Source organism: Penaeus vannamei, chromosome 9 (assembly GCF_042767895.1).
Source record: "Penaeus vannamei isolate JL-2024 chromosome 9, ASM4276789v1, whole genome shotgun sequence".
In the NCBI taxonomy this organism is placed as follows: Eukaryota; Metazoa; Arthropoda; class Malacostraca; order Decapoda; family Penaeidae; genus Penaeus; species Penaeus vannamei.
The window spans coordinates 1,374,598-1,383,207 of record NC_091557.1 but is presented as its reverse complement, the minus strand read 5'-3'; positions in this window follow the sequence as shown (position 1 = coordinate 1,383,207).

The following is an 8,610-nucleotide window of genomic DNA, read 5'->3' as shown; positions in this document are numbered from 1 at the left end:
CCCCCCTCCCCCTCTCCCTCTTCCTTCTCATCCCTCCTTCTCCCCCCTCTCCCCTATCCCCCTCTCCCCATCCCCTTCTCCCTCCCCCACCCGCTTTCTTCCCCATCCCCCTCTCCCTCTCCCTCCCCCCCACCCCACCCCACTTCAGAGAAAGTCTATAACAGGTTGAAATGCCGCGAGACAAGACAAACAGACATGTATACATATATATACACACAAGTGCATTGCGTACATACACGTGTGGGAACGTATACGAGTAAAGATGGAGAAGTAAAGATATGGAGAGAGAGAGAGAGAGAGAGAGAGAGAGAGAGAGAGAGAGAGAGAGAGAGACAGACAGACAGACAGACAGACAGACAGACAGACAGACAGAAAGAGAGAGAGCGAGAGCTAGACAGTGGGAGGGAAAACGGAAAGAGAGGGGGAAGAAGAGAGAGAGAGAGAGAAAGAGGGAAAAGGGAGAGAGGGAGGAGAGGGAATGACAAGAACGTGAAAGTAACAGTGGCAACTGAAGTGTTCCACTCACACAGCAAAGTAACTTAGCTACATGAAGTGTGTGTGAAATCGAGACGAGTTGAGAGGGGGTTGGGGGGGCGGATAAGTGGGGGAGGGGGGGAGGGCAATGGATTTGGGGAAGGGTTGAGGGAGAAGGGGGAGGGAGAGGGGGAGGGGGTGAGAAAGAGAGGGGGAGGGGAAGGGGGTGTAGAGAAAGAAGAGGGGGAGGGGAAAGGGATGAGAAGGGAGAGAGGGGAGTGGGAGAGGTGGGGGTGAGAAGGGAAAGGGGGAGAGCGAAAGGGGGGAGGGAGACGGGAGAGGAGGAAAGGGTTGAGAGAGAGAACAAGAGAAAGGGTGAACAGGGGGTCAAAGGAGGAGGGTTTGCATAGAGTAAAGAGAAAAATAAGGAGAGGAAGTGCTGAGAGGAAGCGACTAGACAGCGGATAAATGGGGGAAATAAAGGAAGGGAGAGGAGGAGAGGGGAAGGGGATTGGGGGGGAGGGGTAAATAAGGGAATAAAGAAAGGCCGGGGATGAGAGGAGGAGAGGGAAGAGGGGGATGAGAGGGGGAGAGAGGGAAGGGGGAATGAGAGGGGGGAGAGGGAAGGGGAATGAGAGGGGGGAGAAGGAAAAGGGGGGTGAGAGGGGAAGAGAGATGGGGAAGAGGGGGGAAGATGGGGAGAGAGAGAAGAGGGAATGAGAGAGGGAAATAGAGAATGAGATATGGAGAAGAGGGAAAGGCAAGATAAGAGATGGAGAATAGAGAAAGAGGGGAAATGAGAAGGGGAAGAAGGAAAGGTAAGATGATAGATGGAGAATAGAGAAAGAGGGAAATGAGAAGGGGAAATGAGAAGGAGAAATGAGAAGGGGAAGAAGGAAGAGGGCGGGTGAGAGACGGGAAGGAGGAGGAGGAGAGGGGGAGGGGAAGAAGGAACGGGAAATGAGAAGGGGAAGAAGGAAGAGGAAGAAGGAAGGGGAAATGAGAAGGGGAAGAAGGAAGGGGAAATGAGAAGGGGAAGAAGGAAGAGGAAGAAGGAAGGGGAAATGAGAAGGGGAAGAAGGAAGGGGAAATGAGAAGGGGAAGAAGGAAGGGGAAATGAGAAGGGGAAGAAGGAAGGGGAAATGAGAAGGGGAAGAAGGAAGAGGAAATGAGAAGGGGAAGAAGGAAGGGGAAATGAGAAGGGGAAGAAGGAACGGGAAATGAGAAGGGGAAGAAGGAAGGGGAAATGAGAAGGGGAAGAAGGAAGGGGAAATGAGAAGGGGAAGAAGGAAGGGGAAATGAGAAGGGGAAGAAGGAACGGGAAATGAGAAGGGGAAGAAGGAAGGGGAAATGAGAAGGGGAAGAAGGAAGAGGAAATGAGAAGGGGAAATGAGAAGGGGAAGAAGGAAGGGGAAATGAGAAGGGGAAGAAGGAGGGGAAATGAGAAGGGGAAGAAGGAAGGGGAAATGAGAAGGGGAAATGAGAAGGGGAAGAAGGAAGGGGAAATGAGAAGGGGAAGAAGGAAGGGGAAGAAGGAGGGGAAATGAGAAGGGGAAGAAGGAAGGGGAAATGAGAAGGGGAAATGAGAAGGGGAAGAAGGAAGGGGAAATGAGAAGGGGAAGAAGGAACGGGAAATGAGAAGGGGAAGAAGGAAGGGGAAATGAGAAGGGGAAGAAGGAAGGGGAAATGAGAAGGGGAAGAAGGAAGGGGAAATGAGAAGGGGAAGAAGGAAGGGGAGATGAGAAGGGGAAGAAGGAAGGGGGATGATAGATGGAGAATAGAGAAAGAGGGGAAATGAGAAGGGGAAGAAGGAAGGGGAAATGAGAAGGGGAAGAAGGAAGAAGGAAGAGGCGGCGAGAGGGGAAGAAGGAAGAGGCGGTGAAAGGGGAAGAAGGAAGAGGCGGTGAGAGGGGAAGAAGGAAGAGGCGGTGAGAGGGGAAGAAGGAAGAGGCGGTGAGAGGGGAAGAAGGAAGAGGCGGTGAGAGGGGAAGAAGGAAGAGGCGATGAGAGGGGAAGAAGCAAGAGGCGGTGAGAGGGGAAGAAGGAAGAGGCGGTGAGAGACGGGAAGAAGGAAGACGCGGAGAGAGACGGGGAAAAAGGAAGGAAGAAGGAAGAAGGAAGGGGGAGTGGAAAGGAACCGAGCATCACTGCCCACAGGACGACGCAATTACTGCGGTGGGCGATGGTGGGCGCCTGACCGGTCCAGAAGCCACAACCTGCCGGGAAAGGGAGGACTGCCTACGGTCATCGTTTGGTAAATCTGCAGTTATCGGGAGGAAGCCGGGATGCATTTGTTTGTTTTTTGTTTTTTTGTTTTTGTTTTTCGATCTCTCGCTCTCTATCTCTGAGTCTTTCTTTCTTTCTCTCTCTCTGAATGTTTCTTTCTCTCTCTGGATCTCTCTCTCTGTCTGAATCTTCCTTTTTTTCTCTCTTTCTCTCTCTTTGAATCTCTCTATCTCTCTCTGAATCTTTCTTTCTCTCTCTGAATCTCTCTCTCTCTCTCTCTCTCTCTCTCTCTCTCTCTCTCTCTTTCTCTCTCTCTCTCTCTCTCTCTCTCTCTCTCTCTCTCTCTCTCTCTCTCTCTCTGTCAATTTGACTTGTCTAGTACTCTTTTCTTCTGTTCTTTTTCATTTATCAATTACTTTTTTTTTCTTTTTCTTCTTCTTTTGTATTTATCTATTACTTCTCTTTCTCTAGTACTCGATCAGTCACCACAAAGAATATTCGTATACTTGACATGCATAAATAAAGAAATAAATGTATATTTATCAATCTACATGCATATCAACCCGGCAAATAGATAGTTTAGTGTATATCTATCAGATCTATAGACAGATATGCTTTTATTTCTGCGTTTGTATTTATGAAAGTTCATTGGGTCGGGCCTGGAACAATTTGAACAAACCGGCCGTATATCACGACACAAGCACTCGCATAGTACCTTCCCCATTTACACAATTTCTTAACATTCACACGAAAAATACACACACACACGCCCATCCTCTTTGAAAACCCCTTAGTCTCAATAATACACAAAACATCGGACTATAATCCATTATTTCCTTTCCTTTTCCATTATCTCCTTTTCTTTTCCATTATCTCATTTTCTTTTCCATTATCTCATTTTCTTTTCCATTATCTCCTTTTCTTTTCCATTATCTCCTTTTCTCTTCCATTATCTCATTTTCTTTTCCATTATCTCCTTTTCTTTTCCATTATCTCCTTTTCTTTTCCATTATCTCCTTTTCTTTTCCATTATCTCCTTTTCTCTTCCATTTTCTCCTTTTCTTTTCCATTATCTCCTTTTCTTTTCCATTATCTCCTTTTCTCTTCCATTATCTCATTTTCTTTTCCATTATCTCATTTTCTTTTCCATTATCTCCTTTTCTTTTCCATTATCTCCTTTTCTTTTCCATTATCTCCTTTTCTCTTCCATTATCTCCTTTTCTTTTCCATTATCTCCTTTTCTTTTCCATTATCTCCTTTTCTTTTCCATTATCTCCTTTTCTCTTCCATTATCTCCTTTTCTTTTCCATTATCTCCTTTTCTCTTCCATTATCTCGTTTTCTTTTCCATTATCTGCTTTTCTTTCCCATTATCCCCTTTTCTTTTCCATTATCTCCTTTTCTTTTCCATTATCTCCTTTTCTTTTGGATTATCTCCTTTTTTCTTACATTATGTCCTTTTCTTTTCCATTATCTCCTTTTCTTTTCCATTATCTCCTTTTCTTTTCCATTATCTCCTTTTCTTTTCCATTATCTCCTTTTCTTTTCCATTATCTCCTTTTCTTTTCCATTATCTCCTTTTCTTTTCCATTATCTCTTTTTCTTTTCCATTATCTCCTTTTCTTTTCCATTATCTCCTTTTCTTTTCCATTATCTCCTTTTCTTTTCCATTATCTCCTTTTCTTTTCCATTATCTCCTTTTCTTTTCCATTATCTACTTTTCTTTTCCTTGATCTCCTTTTCTTTTCCATAATCTCTTTTTCTTTTCCATTATCTCCTTTTCTTTTCCATTATCTCCTTTTCTTTTCCATTATCTCCTTTTCTTTTCCATTATCTCCTTTTCTTTTCCATTATCTCCTTTTCTTTTGCATTATCTTCTTTTGTTTTCGATGATCTCCTTTTCTTTTCCATTATCTCCTTTTCTTTTCCATTATCTCCTTTTCTCTTCGATTATCTGCTTTTCTTTTCCATTATTTCCTTTTCTTTTCCATTATCTCCTTTTCTTTTCCATTATCTCCTTTTCTTTTCCATTATCTCCTTTTCTCTTCCATTATCTCCTTTTCTTTTCCATTATCTCCTTTTCTTTTCCATGATCTCCTTTTCTTTTCCATTATCTCCTTTTCTTTTCCATTATCTCCTTTTCTTTTCCATTATCTCCTTTTCTTTTCCATTATCTCCTTTTCTTTTCCATTATCTCCTTTTCTTTTCCATTATCTTTTCTTTTCCATTATCTCCTTTTCTTTTCCCTTATCTTCTTTTTTTTTCCATTATCTCCTTTTCTTTTCCATTATCTTTTCTTTTCCATTAACTCCTTTTCTTTTCCATTATCTCCTTTTCTTTTCCAGTATCTCCTTTTCTTTTCCATTATTTCCTTTTCTTTTCCATTATTTCCTTTTCTTTTCCATTATCTCCTTTTCTTTTCCATTATCTCCTTTTCTTTTCCATTATCTCCTTTTCTTTTCCATTGTCTCCTTTTCTTTTCCATTATCTCCTTTTCTTTTCCATTATCTCCTTTTCTTTTCCATTATCTCCTTTTCTTTTCCATTGTCTCCTTTTCTTTTCCATTATCTCCTTTTCTTTTCCATTGTCTCCTTTTCTTTTCCATTGTCTCCTTTTCTTTTCCATTGTCTCCTTTTCTTTTCCATTATCTCCTTTTCTTTTCCATTGTCTCCTTTTCTTTTCCATTGTCTCCTTTTCTTTTCCATTATCTCCTTTTCTTTTCCATTATCTCCTTTTCTTTTCCATTGTCTCCTTTTCTTTTCCATTATCTCCTTTTCTTTTCCATTATCTCCTTTTCTTTTCCATTGTCTCCTTTTCTTTTCCATTGTCTCCTTTTCTTTTCCATTGTCTCCTTTTCTTTTCCATTGTCTCCTTTTCTTTTCCATTGTCTCCTTTTCTTTTCCATTGTCTCCTTTTCTTTTCCATTATCTCCTTTTCTTTTCCATTATCTCCTTTTCTTTTCCATTGTCTCCTTTTCTTTTCCATTGTCTCCTTTTCTTTTCCATTGTCTCCTTTTCTTTTCCATTGTCTCCTTTTCTTTTCCATTGTCTCCTTTTCTTTTCCATTGTCTCCTTTTCTTTTCCATTATCTCCTTTTCTTTTCCATTATCTCCTTTTCTTTTCCATTGTCTCCTTTTCTTTTCCATTGTCTCCTTTTCTTTTCCATTGTCTCCTTTTCTTTTCCATTGTCTCCTTTTCTTTTCCATTGTCTCCTTTTCTTTTCCATTGTCTCCTTTTCTTTTCCATTGTCTCCTTTTCTTTTCCATTATCTCCTTTTCTTTTCCATTGTCTCCTTTTCTTTTCCATTGTCTCCTTTTCTTTTCCATTGTCTCCTTTTCTTTTCCATTGTCTCCTTTTCTTTTCCATTGTCTCCTTTTCTTTTCCATTGTCTCCTTTTCTTTTCCATTTTCTTCTTTTCTTTTCCATTTTTTTCTTTTCTTTTCTATTATCTCCTTTTCTTTTCCATTGTCTCCTTTTTTTTTCCATTGTCTCCTTTTCTTTTCCATTGTCTCCTTTTCTTTTCCATTGTCTCCTTTTCTTTTCCATTGTCTCCTTTTCTTTTCCATTGTCTCCTTTTCTTTTCCATTATCTCCTTTTCTTTTCCATTGTCTCCTTTTCTTTTCCATTGTCTCCTTTTCTTTTCCATTGTCTCCTTTTCTTTTCCATTATCTCCTTTTCTTTTCCATTGTCTCCTTTTCTTTTCCATTATCTCCTTTTCTTTTCCATTATCTCCTTTTCTTTTCCATTGTCTCCTTTTCTTTTCCATTGTCTCCTTTTCTTTTCCATTGTCTCATTTTCTTTTCCATTATCTCCTTTTCTTTTCCATTATCTCCTTTTCTTTTCCATTGTCTCCTTTTCTTTTCCATTGTCTCCTTTTCTTTTCCATTGTCTCCTTTTCTTTTCCCTTGTCTCCTTTTCTTTTCCATTATCTCCTTTTCTTTTCCATTATCTCCTTTTCATTTCCATTATCTTCTTTTCTTTTCCATTATCTCCTTTTCTTTTCCATTATCTCCTTTTCTTTTCCATTATCCCCTTTTCTTTTCCAATATTTCCTTTTCTTTTCCATTATCTCTTTTTCTTTTCCATTATCTCCTTTTCTTTTCCAATTTTTTATTTTTTTTTTTATTATCTCCTTTTCTTTTCCTTTATTTCATTTTCTTTTCCATTATTTACTTTTCTTTTCCATTATCTCCTTTTCTTTTCCATTATGTACTTTTCTTTTACATTATCTCCTTTTCTTTTCCATTATCCCCTTTTCTTTTCCATTATCACCTTTTCTTTTCCAATATTTCCTTTTCTTTTCCATTATCTCTTTTTCTTTTCCATTATCTCCTTTTCTTTTCCAATATTTCCTTTTCTTTTCCATTATCTCCTTTTCTTTTCCATTATCTCCTTTTCTTTTCCATTATCTCCTTTTGTTTTCCATTATCTCTTTTTCTTTTCCATTATCTCCTTTTCTTTTCCAATATTTCCTTTTCTTTTCCATTATCTCTTTTTCTTTTCCATTATCTCCTTTTCTTTTCCATTATCTCCTTTTCTTTTCCATTATCTCCTTTTCTTTTGCATTATCTCTTTTTCTTTTCCATTATCTGCTTTTCTTTTCCAATATTTCCTTTTCTTTTCCATTATGTCCTTTTCTTTTCCATTATCTCCTTTTGTTTTCCATTATCTCCTTTTCTTTTCCATTATCTCCTTTTCTTTTCCATTATCTCCTTTTGTTTTCCATTATCTCCTTTTCTTTTCCATTATCTCCTTTTGTTTTCCATTATCTCCTTTTCTTTTCCATTATCTCCTTTTCTTTTCCATTATCTCCTTTTCTTTTCCATTATCTCCTTTTGTTTTCCATTATCTCTTTTTCTTTTCCATTATCTCCTTTTCTTTTCCAATATTTCCTTTTCTTTTCCATTATCTCCTTTTGTTTTCCATTATCTCCTTTTCTTTTCCATTATCCCCTTTTCTTTTCCATTATCTGCTTTCCTTTTCCATTATCTCTTTTTCTTTTCCATTATGTCCTTTTCTTTTCCATTATCTCCTTTTCTTTTCCATTATCTCCTTTTGTTTTCCATTATCTGCTTTTCTTTTGCAATATTTCCTTTTGTTTTCCATTATCTCCTTTTCTTTTCCATTATCTCCTTTTCTTTTCCATTATCTCCTTTTGTTTTCCATTATCTCCTTTTCTTTTCCATTATCTCCTTTTGTTTTCCATTATCTCCTTTTCTTTTCCAATATTTCCTTTTGTTTTCCATTATCTCCTTTTGTTTTCCATTATCCCCTTTTCTTTTCCATTATCTCCTTTTGTTTTCCATTATCTCCTTTTCTTTTCCATTATCTCCTTTTGTTTTCCATTATCTCCTTTTCTTTTCCATTATCTCCTTTTGTTTTCCATTATCTCCTTTTCTTTTCCAATATTTCCTTTTCTTTTCCATTATCTCCTTTTCTTTTCCATTATCTCCTTTTCTTTTCCATTATCTCCTTTTGTTTTCCATTATCTCCTTTTCTTTTCCAATATTTCCTTTTCTTTTCCATTATCTCCTTTTCTTTTCCATTATCTCCTTTTCTTTTCCATTATCTCCTTTTGTTTTCCATTATCTCCTTTTCTTTTCCATTATCTCCTTTTGTTTTCCATTATCTCCTTTTCTTTTCCATTATCTCCTTTTCTTTTCCATTATCTCCTTTTCTTTTCCATTATCTCCTTTTGTTTTCCATTATCTCTTTTTCTTTTCCATTATCTCCTTTTCTTTTCCAATATTTCCTTTTCTTTTCCATTATCTCCTTTTCTTTTCCATTATCTCCTTTTCTTTTCCATTATCTCCTTTTGTTTTCCATTATCTCTTTTTCTTTTCCATTATCTCCTTTTCTTTTCCAATATTTCCTTTTCTTTTCCATTATCTCCTTTTGTTTTCCATTATCTC